General features: G+C 45.2%; 1 protein-coding gene across 1 annotated transcript in view; it reads left to right on the forward strand.

Annotated features, from left to right (window-relative positions):
- The window catches only part of ATP6V0D1 (ATPase H+ transporting V0 subunit d1), a 39,918-nt gene that overhangs the window by 862 nt on the left and 26,426 nt on the right, over nt 1–12,630 (forward strand). The window lies entirely within an intron of this gene.

Raw genomic sequence — 12,630 nt, forward strand, 5'->3', positions numbered from 1 at the left:
ACAGGCACACAGATGTATCAGATGTACGAATTAGAGATGTCCTTGATTCCAGCCTCCATCTCTCTCCACAAAACCCCCACCACCCACCCCGGGGTTAGTAAAGGGCAGGATGACTGGAATGTCAATTCACATTCTCACTACTCCCATCTCCCAAGTGGTACGCTTGAGCAGAGATATTGATACTTCATGATTGGTAACTGGAAAGGGAAGATGGTCAGATGATTCATCCCCTAGAGAAAATGTTCTCATCATCACTTAGTGAGGTTAAAAGGCGGTTCAAAAAAATGAAATCAGCTATTGTTTACCTTGCAAACTAGACCAGTAAAGTGAAAATACATACCTTTAAAATATAAAATTTATTGAATACAATAACCGTGGACGATGACTTTAAGTTAAATGTTCAAGAGAAGTTGTTTATCTTCCTTATGGGAGTGGAGGTGGGGAAGAAGAGGAAAGCTCTTTGGGATGCTGGGTTGTAGGAGCTGCCAGCAGCCTGATTGTCCTTGCTTTTGGATAAGGAGGAGAAATGATGGAAGTTGGAACTCGGTGAGTTTTATGGACTGACTGGAAGTGGAGGAAGATTTGCTTAAGTCTGAAGATGAACATCATTGATGGTCCACTGGCATTTGGTTGTTTTGTTTCTCTTGTTCCACTCCTGGTGCTGCGGGTCCCCTGTAGAGCATATGGGGACACAGGTTTCTCATCTTCCCTGGACCCCTCCATCATCCTCCATAAACATGCTAGGCCAGTCTTCCTATAGCACTCAGCACATGGCCCGCCTTTTGAGACACCATCCAGGCTTTTTTTTTTTTTAAGATTTATTTTATTTATTTCTCCCTACCACCTCATTGTTTGCACTTGCTGTGTCTGTTCATCTTCCTTGTTTTTTTTCCCCCACCCCCTCTCCCTAACCCTGCAGTTTTGTTGTGTCCATTCGCTCTGTGATCTTCTGTGTCTGTTTCTTTTTGTCTTCTCTTCTCATTTTCTCCTCTAGGCTTTCACTGGGATTCAGTCCCGGGAACCTCCGATGTGGAAAAGAGGTTCCCTGTTGCTTGCTCCACCTCAGTTCCTGGTTTCTGTTGCACCTTGCCTTGACTCTTCCCTGCATCTCTCTTTTGTTGGTCATCTTACCATGTCTCTCGTCACGTGGACCTGGCTCGCTGTGCAGGCATGCCTTTACCAGGCCCCGGGAATCAGAAGCCGAATCACATGAGCCACATCTGCTTCCCCCTTATTTCTTTAGGAGGCACCGGGAACCAAAGCAGGGACCTCCGATATGGGAAAGAGGTGCCTAATCTCTTAAGCCACCTCCACTCCCTGCTTTATTGTGTTTCTCATTGTGTTTTTCTTCTTGTCTCTTGTTACATCACCTTGCTTACCTGCCTGTCAAGTCAGCTCACTGTCTTGCTTGTTCTCTTTAGGAGGCACAGGAATCTCTTCTCCCTGCTTTGTTGTGTCTCTCATTATGCTTTTCTTCTGGTCTCTCTTGTTGCATCAGCTTGCTGTCTTCTTTAGGAGGTACTGGGAACCAAACTAGGAACTTTCCTTGTGGTAGGTGGGAGCTCAGTCTCTTGAGCCATGTCTGCTTCCCCCACCCAGGCTTTTAACATGACATTCAGGGATCCCTTGCTCTTACACGCGTTTCTCTCCCACACACGAGCTTTTCCCCCTCAGCGCTTCATGCACATAGTGTGGTGGACTTTGGAGTTAGACAAATCTTGTTTTGAATCCCTGCCCTGCCAGTTATTAGATTATCATAGTCAAGTTATTTAAGACCTCTGGGCCTTGGATTCTTCATCTGGTGTATTAACAGCACTTGCTGTCTGAGGTTGTTGTGAAAAGTCAACAAGCAACTACATGAGAAACGCTTAGCCAAGCTCCATGGGCAGAGTAATCACATTCAGTGTCATTTGCACCTGCCCTTCCCTCTGCTTCCCTCCTCCTCCCCCATGAATCCCAGTAATTCCTAGCCCCAGAGCCGCCTCTTAGAACCACTCTGTGACCCTGTCAGGTCAGAATGTTGTTCCCTTTACTCAACCACAGCCCCTGTGGCATTTGTACTGCTTTCCTGAAAGTTTCTTGGCACACAGTTTGGAGTTCTTGGGACCACATATGCCAGAAATGCTCAGGACTTTTGGGTGCTGGTAGTAACCAGAAGTAAGGAGTGACCAGAAACCTCATTTTTTCTCTATAGAAGGGTCTTCTCTGCTCCTGAAGTTGATGCCAGAGACCTGTGTTACTGAGAGTCTTTGCCTCCCCATCTCCAGGAAAGGAGAGGACTGAAATGGGAAACCAAGGAAGTTCTGAGGTCCTCAGTGAGATCTGTATGTGTATCCTGAGCTGATGAAGTGTCAAGGAAAAAATTTCAGGTGTTGGGCAGTTCTTAGGAGGCACAAGTTGTTGGGGAAGGGTTTTTATTCTGTGAGAGCAGGTGTAGCCTCTCCACCACATCCTAGCCTTCTAACCTGGTTCCATCCCAGAAGGACATCTGCCACTGACCTTTATTTTTTGCTAGAACTTGGTCTCTTAGGATCTCTGAATCCCACGTATCCTCCATTGTCCATCTTGCTCTTATCATCTCTTCTCAGGAGTAGGGGAAAGAACCTGGAGAGGTTCTTCCCTTTTGGTGGACTGAGAGGACAGAACTTGGTGGTTGCAGAAGCCCAGCTCTAAGTGTTTCCTGATGTGTTGAGTACATTCTGGGAGCTGGGCCCTATGTCAAGGACTTGTGGGAAAGAGGAATTAGGTAGAGATACATGAAAAGAATTCATATGGTATTGTTTTGAATGTTTTCATTCACTTAATATATACTTACGGAGCTCCTGTTTTATGCCAGTTACCGTGAAAGGGACTGGGAATGTTTTGTTGAATGACTTCCTCTTGACCCTCATAGTCTGAGGGTGGAGGTCAAAGGGACGGGGGAAGACATTAAGAGATAAGTGTAGTGTAGTGACTAAAAATGTGAGCTCGCTACTTCATGACTCTGTTACTGTGGTCAAGGTATGAAACCTCTCTGAGTTTCATCTTCTATGAAAGGGTGATAATATGGCACCTACCTCATGGGGTAGTTATGAGGGTTAAACAAGATAATCCATGTAAAGTGCTTAGCATGAGCTTGGCATGTAATAAGTGCTCCATTGTTGTGTCACCTACTATTACTGTTAGTAGGTAAACAAAATAAATATGTAATTACTTATTAAGGATGATACTTGTGAAAGGGATAAGTAGTAGAAAATCACGGGGGAACCTTCTGTTGAGAGCATGGCTGGTTATAGTTCTATCAAATAAGTGATACTTGTGAAAAATGAGAAGGAGCCAGCCATACAGAGAACAGTGGGGAGAGGATTTCAGGTAGAGGGACCAGCATGCTAAGGCAGAAATAGTTGGGCCTGTTACAGGGGCAAAAAGAAGGGAGATGGGGTGTGTGGGACAGGAGTACAAATCTTCTTGGAATCTAGACCTTAGTGTGAAAAGAGTTAGGCTGAGCCCACAGGAGGAATCCGCTGGCTCCTTAGCATGGAGCATGAGGGCAGAGATGTTGGTGGGTTGGAGCTCCTCTTCCATAGAGGCCTGCTGAGTTTGGGGTTATTGGATGTGACTGAGTGGGGTGGTAGCAAGTACTTCAAACCATAAAGGCCATATGTAGTGCTGCTTCAATTTTTAAGTGTTTGCTCATTTAAAAACCACTTCTTGAAGACCTGCTGCTTCCCAGACCCTAGCTATCATATGATAGCCAGAGAGGTATTTCAGGCATTGCTACAGTTCTGAGCCTGAACTCTCAGTTCTTACCCTGGATTTAGCCCATAAGCATTTCTATTATGTTGCATGACTGGATGCTGGGAATTCAGGTGTGAGGGAGGCTCTACCATCACCACCGCCACCACCCCCTCCCTGCTGGTGGTGCCGAATTCCCCCCTCCTCTCTTCCTTTCTTTTTCCTTTTTCCTTTCCCTTTCCCTTTTCTTTTCTTGTCAGAACTCTAGGCCTTTATTACAAATGTAGTTGAGTGCTAGAGACCCCCTACTCCTTCCAATCTTTCTTCTCTACCCTTGTTCTTTCCAACAAGTCCCTCCAGGGGAAGTCACCAAGCCCTATGGAAGAGGATTCTGGGAAGAATGGAAATAATTTTCCTATGAATAAAAGTTGATAATTGTCGAAGTTGGGTGATTAGTACTTATGGGTTCATTATCCTATTCCTTCTAATTTGTGTGTTTGGTTTTTATTAGGTTCTCGTTCCTTTTTTTAAAAGAATATTTAATAGGTGATATTGTATGCATTTCCATTGGGAGACACAAAAATATCTGGTTGTTTCTCTTTTAGTGACACAAGGAATCATTGAAATGTATTGCTGAGAACCATTAAATACTTCTTAAGGGGTTGCAAAATGGTCGTATTCTAATTCTGTGTTTGCTTCTGCACTTGCTAGCTTGAATACTTCTACACCTGGAAATACCCAGTAATCAACCACTTGGTTACCCTGAGATACAGTCTGTACAGGAGAGACAGAATAAATGCTTGATTCTTTTCCTTTATTTGCCAGTTTTTGAAATACTGAGTTGGTTCCAAAGATAACTAATAAAGTTTGTTTGGTGTTTTGTTTGTTTAGTATCATAACATACTAACAGATTTTAATTTATTTGTCTTGCTTCAGTCTTCTGCAGTTATTCACCTTTTTGATGCTCAAAATGTCCCTTGGCCAGTTGCAGCTTATTCATTTGGCTTCATAGTCTTTTAGACACAACTGTGTAGCCTTTGAGAACTTCTTTACTCTTTGGGATGACAATATGTTCCAATATCATCTTTTTTTTAAAAAAAAGATTTATTTATTTATCTACCCCCCTGCCACTTGTACTTGCTGTCTGCTCTCTGTGCCCTTTCACTGCGTGTTCTTCTATGTCTGCTTGTCTTCTCTTCTTGTCTTTTATTTAGGAAGCACAGGGAACCGATCCCAGGACCTTCTGACATGGGAGAGAGGTGCTCAATTGCTTGAGCCACCTTAGCTCCTTGGTTTGTTGTGTCACTCACTGTCTCTCCTCTGTGTCTCCTTTTTGTTGTGTCATCTTGTTGCACCAGCTCTCCGCGCCATGCATGCCAGTTCGCTTTCACCAGGAGACCCTGGGAACTGAACCCAGGACCTCCATATGTTAGACGGGAGCCCATTTGCTTGAGCCACATCCACTTCTCCTGACTGCATCTTTCGCATTTCCTGAACCAGACCTAGAGTCACCGTTTTTCCTAGAAGATCTTTGGAAAATGATATTTAGGGACCATAACCTGAGACCTAGGGATTCTCATTGCTATTGAGTTGGTCGTTGTCTCCAGGATTTTTCTGTGGCTATTTTAGCTCTCCTCTTATTTAGAAAGTTGGAAAATAAAAAAATTTAAAAAAGCAATTGACTTGCTAGATCATGCAGCTTCACCTAAGCTGATGGGTACCGGATTGAGTTTCCTATTTTGGAATGGGAGCTCTACCTGATACTTGAGCTAATCAGGACATCTCTTTCCTATTGTAATTCTTTAATAACCACTTAATAATTAACTTTCAAGAGGCAGAGCCCTGCAGTCTTCTCAATTTCCATGTGAGCTAGATGGTCCTGAGGATAGTTTTTCTCAGCCAGTGAGACTTAGACAAACTCACATGCATGATGTGCTGGCTATCTTCCAGAACATTTTTCTCTCTCTGCCTTGATTGGCTTCTCTTCTGTTTGAACTGGTCATTGTAGTCATTACAGCTCCTTCTGCATTTCAATGTTTTTTTCACAAGAGACAGTCTCATATGGCAAGAAGAGAGTGAGAGACCCCAGGTGGCTTGGCCAGTGTCCATTTACATAAAATAGCAGGTGCAAATGTCGATAGTGTCTTCTGAAAGTGGCAAATCATTCAGCACAGACCGATTGTGGTGTGGCTTGGAGTGTAACCAGAAAGTTAAGCAGAGATCAGTTCCTGAAGGATTACAAAAGCCAGAGGAAGGGCTTTATACTTTGTCTTGAGGGCAGGGGAAAAGGGGTGAAATGATTTAAAAACTACCTGCAGTTTGAGAAGTGGATTGGAGGTGGAGGCCACACAGGAGGTGGGAAGAACAGGTTCTTGCAGTAAACCAGGCCTGAGATCATGGCAGCCTGTCCTCAGGCATTGGCAGGGGACATTGTGGAGAATTTTAGGAGGCTGAGGGAGAACGAGGAGTCAAGGCCAATGTCCTTGCTTCTGGCTTAGGCATCTGTGTAGGTGGTAGAGTGAAATAATGGTGGCATGTGGGAGAAGGACCAGGGTGGAGAGTGGGTGAAAAGATGGGATCGAAGGATCTGAGAGCCCTGTAAGTGGAGATGTGGAGGCTACTTTTGGTTCTCAGGTGTGAGGTCTAAGCTGGGGACACAGCTTTGGGAATCAGGGCAGAGGTGTGGCCGAGGTCCCAAGGGAGAGCATAGAATGAGAAGAGTAGAATGAGAAGAGTAGAAGTCCAAGGATGGGACATACCCCCAGGAAGGGGAAGAAGATGGATCTGCCCAAAAGACCAGACATGCCCCCCCTTGAGATATGGGAGTCGTCTCAGAGGAAAGCCTGAAAGAGAAGGGGTGGTGAATGCCCAACATGACCAAGAGATTGAAATAAAATCAGACAACCTTCTCTTTGATTTTGCCATTTAGAGGTCATTGGTGACTTTGATGAGAGCAGAGGAGGGTGGGCAAAGACAATGTATGGACGATGAGAACAGACCAAACTGATGAACAAATCCCAGCTCGGCCACCTACTGCCTTTGTGACCTTGGGCAAGTCCTTTATCCCCAGCTATAATATGGGAATAATGATAGGATTAATAATGATAGGACCTCTCCCACTGCAGCCATTCTTTACTTTTTTTTTTTTAAAGATCTATTTTTTATTTATTTCTCTCCCCTTCCAACACCCCTCCCTCCCCCTGTTGTCTGCTCTCTGTGCGCATTTGCTGTGTGTTCTTCTGTGACCACTTTTATCCTTATCAGTGGCACCGGGAACCTGTGTTTCTTTTTGTTGCGTCATCTTATTGTGTCAGCTCTCCGTGTGTGCAGCACCATTCTTGGGCAGGCTGCACTTTCCTTCGTGCTGGGCGGCTCTCCTTACGGGGTGCACTCCTTGTGCGTGGGGCTCCCCTATGCGGGGACACCCCCGCATGGCAGGGCACTCCTTGCGCGCATCAGCACGGCACATGGGCCAGCTCCACACGGGTCAAGGAGGCCCGGGGTTTGAACCACGGACCTCCCATGTGGTAGGCAGATGCCCTAGCCATTGGGCCAAGTCCACTTCCTGCCATTCTTTCCTGTCATTCCTTGGAGGCAGGCACCATACTGAGCCTTCCACGGGTAATGAAACATATCGTACTGGCCTGATTTGGGGCAAGTGCCTATCTAATGGGTGGCCACACACCAAACAGCACTGAATGTAGAGTATGTGCAAGGTGCTTTGGGAACTCAGCAGAGGAGCACTTGACCTCATCCAAGGATGCCATTCTGGAGGAGAGGGCTTCTGAACCAAGAACTGCAACTGAGTGGGAATTAGGCTCAAAAAAGCCAAAGAGTGGAAACAATCCACAGATAAATAAAATGTGGTATATCCATGCAATAAAATATCCAGCCATAAAAAGGAGTGAAGTACTGAAACATTCTGCAACATGGATGAACCTTGAAAATATGATGCTAAATGAAAGAAGCCAGACACAAAAGATTACATATTTTATGATTCCGTTTATAGGAAATGTCTGAAATAGGCAAACCTATAAAGACAGAAAGTGGACTAGTGGCTGCCTAGGGCTGTGGTAGTGAGGGAGGAGTGATGACTAAAGTCTTTGGGGTGATGAAAATATTCTAAAATTGACTGGTGATGGTCATATAACGGGAATATACTTTAAAAAAAAATTTTTTTTTTAGGTACTGGGGCCAGGGATTGAACCCAGCACCTTGGGATGGATGTGGGAAGCCGGTGCTCAGTCACTGAGTCACATCAGCTCCCCATGGGAATATACTATTGGAGCCATTGAATTGTATACTTTAAATGAGTGAATTTTATGGTATGTGAATTATCTCAATAAAACTGTTACCAAAAAAAAAAAAGTTAGATCAAGGTGGTGGGAGGAGCATCCTAAAGGGAAAGAATGGATTTAGCAGAGTCTCAGAAACATGAAACTGTGCAGAGTATTAGGGAGGCTTTGGGGAAGAGACAAAGTGGAGCATGTGTCAGATATGCAAGGGTGGAATCTGGATAGGTGCCTTGGGCAGTTTAGGAGGGACAAGACTTACAGTTTAGGGGAAAAAAAAGCTTAAATTAGGTCAATGTGTGGGAAATATCTTGTCTAACTGTTTCTGTCTATGGTCTTGCCAGGAAATTTTTCTTTTCTTTTTTTTTTTAAATTAATTTTATTTTAAAATTTCCAAAATTTATAAACACTCTGTACTCACCAAGGAAGACCTCCCCTTGTTCCTTTTTTTTTTTTTTAAAGATTTATTTATTTATTTTAATTTCCCCCCCTCCCCTGGTTGTCTGTTCTTGGTGTCTGTTTGCTGCGTCTTGTTTCTTTGTCCACTTCTTTTGTCAGCGGAACGGGAAGTGTGGGCGGTGCCATTCCTGGGCAGGCTGCACTTTCTTTTCACGCTGGGCAGCTTTCCTCACGGGCGCACTCCTTGCGCGTGGGGCTCCCCCACGCGGGTGACACCCTTGCGTGGCAAGGCACTCCTTGCGCGCATCAGCACTGCGCATGGGCCAGCTCCACACGGGTCAAGGAGGCCCGGGGTTTGAACCGCGGACCTCCCATATGGTAGACGGACGCCCTAACCGCTGGGCCAAAGTCCGTTTCCCTCCCCTTGTTCCTTGTTAACCTCTAATCTACTTTCTGTCTCTACAAATTTCGTTTCTAGATGTTTCATATTATTGAAATAACACAGTATTTGTCCCTATGTGCTTTGCTTATTTCACTTAGCATCATATTTTCAAGATTCATCTATACTGAAGTATGTCTCAGAAATTTATTCCTTCTTATGGCTGAATAATATTCCTTTGTATATATATACCACATTTTGTTTTTCCACCCATCTGTTGATGAACACTTGGGTTGTTTCCACCTTTTGGCAATTGTGAATAATTCTCCTATGAAGATTGGTGTACAAGTATCTGAGTCCCTGTTTTCAATTTCTTTGGGAACTGTCAGGTCATATGGTACTTCTGTATTTAACTTTTTGAGGAACTACCACACTGCTTTCCACAATGGCTATATCATTTTACATTCCCACTAGCAACGCAGGAGCGTTCCAATTTCTCTGCATCCTCTCCAATACTTATTTTCTGTTTTTAAAATAATAGTCATCCTTGTGAGTGTGAGGTGTATTTTGTTGTGGTTTTGCTTTGCATTTCCCTAACTGCCTGGAAATATTTTGTATATTCCATTTTGTTTGTCAAAGGAGACTATATTGAATTGACGAAATTAGGTGACTATGACTTGAATAGCATGATGAGTTTAGCTCAATCCAAGATTCCTCAGAGTCAGATGTGATTCAAAGAAAGAAATGATAGAGTCCCGACAACCCAGTGACCATAAGCAAGAGAGGGGAGCTTGGAAGGCATTGGCAGGAGGATATGTAGAAGGCAGTGACCCAGGGAGAGTTTGTCCTGCGGGAGGAAAGGGAGTGAACACGTTGAGTCTCTGAGCTATGAGAGTCTGGGCCCAAGCACACTTGAAGTTTTTCTCTCAGTGTGTGAGGATCCATGTTGTCCTGACTTCGCAGGACAGTCGTGCCACCCCCCCAAGTTCCCTCACCTGTTTGCTGCTTGTTTTTGCTCATTGTCTGCTTGTTTTTCCTTTAGGAGGCACTGGGAACTGAAATCAGGACCTCCCATGTGGGAGGTTGGTGCTCAACTGCTTGAGCCACATCTGTTCCCTGTTTGTCTTTTTGGTTTTTGCTTGTTGTCTGCTCAGTTGTCTTTGCTCATTGTCTGCTTTTTGTTGTTTCTCATTGTCTCCTTGTTTTTCCTTGTTGTCTGCTTGTTTTTGCTCAATGTCTGCTCATCGTCTGTTTGTCTTCTTTAGGAGGCACTGGAAACCAAACCCAGGACTTCCCATGTGGGATGTGGCCACTTAGCTGCTGTGAGCCCCATCTGCTCTCTCCTGGGGATTTTCATAAGGTATCATGGACATTGGTAGTGTCTGTGGCAGCCTGCTGCTTTGATTGTTCTTTCCCAACTTGCTGCTGCTTTCTAAGAGGATGGGGCCCCAGAGCAGGGATGGTGGTGGGGATAGGCAGGAGGGAGGTTTGGCATCTTGCTGCCATGAACCAATTAGACTTGACCCCTTGGTTGATGGAGAAGGAGAGGGTGGAGCTTGGTGGCATGATGCAATTACAAACCTGTTCTGGGACTCTCCAAAATGGACTCAGTGGGGAGCCAAGCTGGAGTCAGGACACTGGCTGACAGCTAGTCCAGCTCTCTGGACAAGAGAACACATGGACTGGGCCAGGGCAGGAACGTCATGGGAGGAGATGAAGGGCTGGGTTAGAAGCCAGTATGGAGAATGAAACCAACAGGATTTGGTCAGTTTTTATTAGCTGTGGGAATGAGAGAGGTTAGAGCAGGATGGTGCTTGGGCTTCTGACTTCATGAGTGACTTGGGAGTGGGATGGGGTAGAGTGCAGGAGCTATTTCTGAGATGGGGCCACCAGAGGAGAATGTTTGAGGTGAGGATGGGATGGGACAAGAGGAGGCATTCTGTTCCAGATGTGCTGCATCTGAGCAGCTAAGGGAGAAGGCTAGCAGATCTGAAGCTCAGGGCAAGTAGCACTGAAGATCCCAGTCTGGAAGTCATCAGTACACTGGCTGGCTGCAGTTAGGGCACAGGCCTGGCCATCTGCTGGCTTGCAGCCAGGGCAAGCCTTCCTTAAAAGCTTGGTCCTGCCCATGAGTTCCTGCCAGGAGGTTGAGGAACAGCCTTAATAGCGGGCCAAGTGGACACAAGCATGGCCTGCCAAGGAAAGCTGGCATGGAGTCTCATTTGGCAAGCGGAGCAGGAGAGCAACAGCCAGAGATTCTGCAGATCCCTGCCATGCCTCCCTCTGCTTGTCTGTGGGGCATGGTGAATTTTTGTTTTCTTTTAAACTAATCATATTTTGGTTTAAAAAATATATATTTTTAATTCCAAAAATAAAGTTCATGAAAGGGTGACTTGATGTAGACCATTTGGAAGACAAGCTTTCATCATCTTGTCAAAACAGCATTCTCTCTCTCTCTCACACACACACACACACACACACTCTCTCTCTCTCTCTCTCTCTCTCTCTCTCTCTCTCTCTCTCTCTCTCTCTCTCCAACCTTGCAGCCCCAGTTTTGGGATTGTATCCTATAGATGAGCTCATGATAACTAGCACGGAGAGGTTCATACCATTGATGGGACAGAGTTAAGTAAGCCATGCTTTGTCCTTACTATGGAATACTATGCCAGTGCTCAAAACCTGAAGTATCATACGGACTACTTTAGAAATATCTTGTTAGGTGAAAGATTGCAAAGCATTACATATAATATTCTATGTTAGCAGACCATCAGCTGATATGCAAATAGAAAAGTGTTTGCTCCAAATTGTTCAGAATGGCAGCCTGTGGGGAAAGGGATCGGAGAGGCTTGCAGAGAGAATTTCGATTTTATTTTGTTTGAATGTATTGCAGTAAACAAATATTACTTTTTAGATTTAAAACATTTGATAAACCTTTAAAATGAGGACAATTAGAACATATACTCATATGCTCATGCCTGGTAGCTGTCTTAACTGAGCCTAGTGCTGCCTGGGGTCTGGCCTTCCAGAATTTGGTTCACAGCATTATCAGGCTGGTCCGAGTCTTAGGCGCCCCCATCTAGGCCCTTCCCTTTACACCTGAAAACTTGGGGCCCAGGGGGTGCTTAAGTGGCCCTTCCAGGGTTCAGGCCAGGGCTGGACTCCTCAGGTCACCCAGGCTGGAGCCCCAGGGCCCCTGGCCAGATACAGCACACTGCCCCCTTCTAGCACCCCTGCTTACATCTCCCCTGGCCAGTTTTAGCTCTTTGCTTTGTCTCCCCCTCCAAATCCCCTTTTCCTGTTTTCCCTTTATTGAGTACATCTTGCACTAATATGTGCTTTAGTCTGATTTTATCTGGGAAGCTGTTTATAGTCAAGTCACTGACAGTCCACACAGGAACTGATAACCCTTGTTTCACAAATCCTACCTCAGGAGGCCGTGTCAGAACTTGCTGTGGAGGGTGATAGCATCCACCTCCTCTTGGATTTACACTGTGATTTCTTGGGCCTGGTTTCTGAAGTGGTGCCATTGACTGACCCTATGCTTAGGGTCTTCTGAGGATCTCATTGTAGGCAAATGCCAGCCATCCAGAGCCTGTGAAGGCTTTCTGGGTCCAGGATGGCAGAGAGGGCAGGACACAGTTCCTTCCTTCCTCCCTCCCATGACCTCATACATAGGAGGCAGTCACTCAACTACTGAGCTTCATCCGTTCTTCCCAGTGCTTTATTTTAAACATTTTGTCCCAAACCCTTCTGGAATGTACTAGTCTCACTTCCCTGCTTTCTTAAGTGACACACAGTGAGCAGGGTAGCACCTCTCCTACATCAAGTCTGTTGGACTTGAAACGA

This window comes from Dasypus novemcinctus, chromosome 18, assembly GCF_030445035.2.
Source record: "Dasypus novemcinctus isolate mDasNov1 chromosome 18, mDasNov1.1.hap2, whole genome shotgun sequence".
Classification (NCBI taxonomy): Eukaryota; Metazoa; Chordata; class Mammalia; order Cingulata; family Dasypodidae; genus Dasypus; species Dasypus novemcinctus.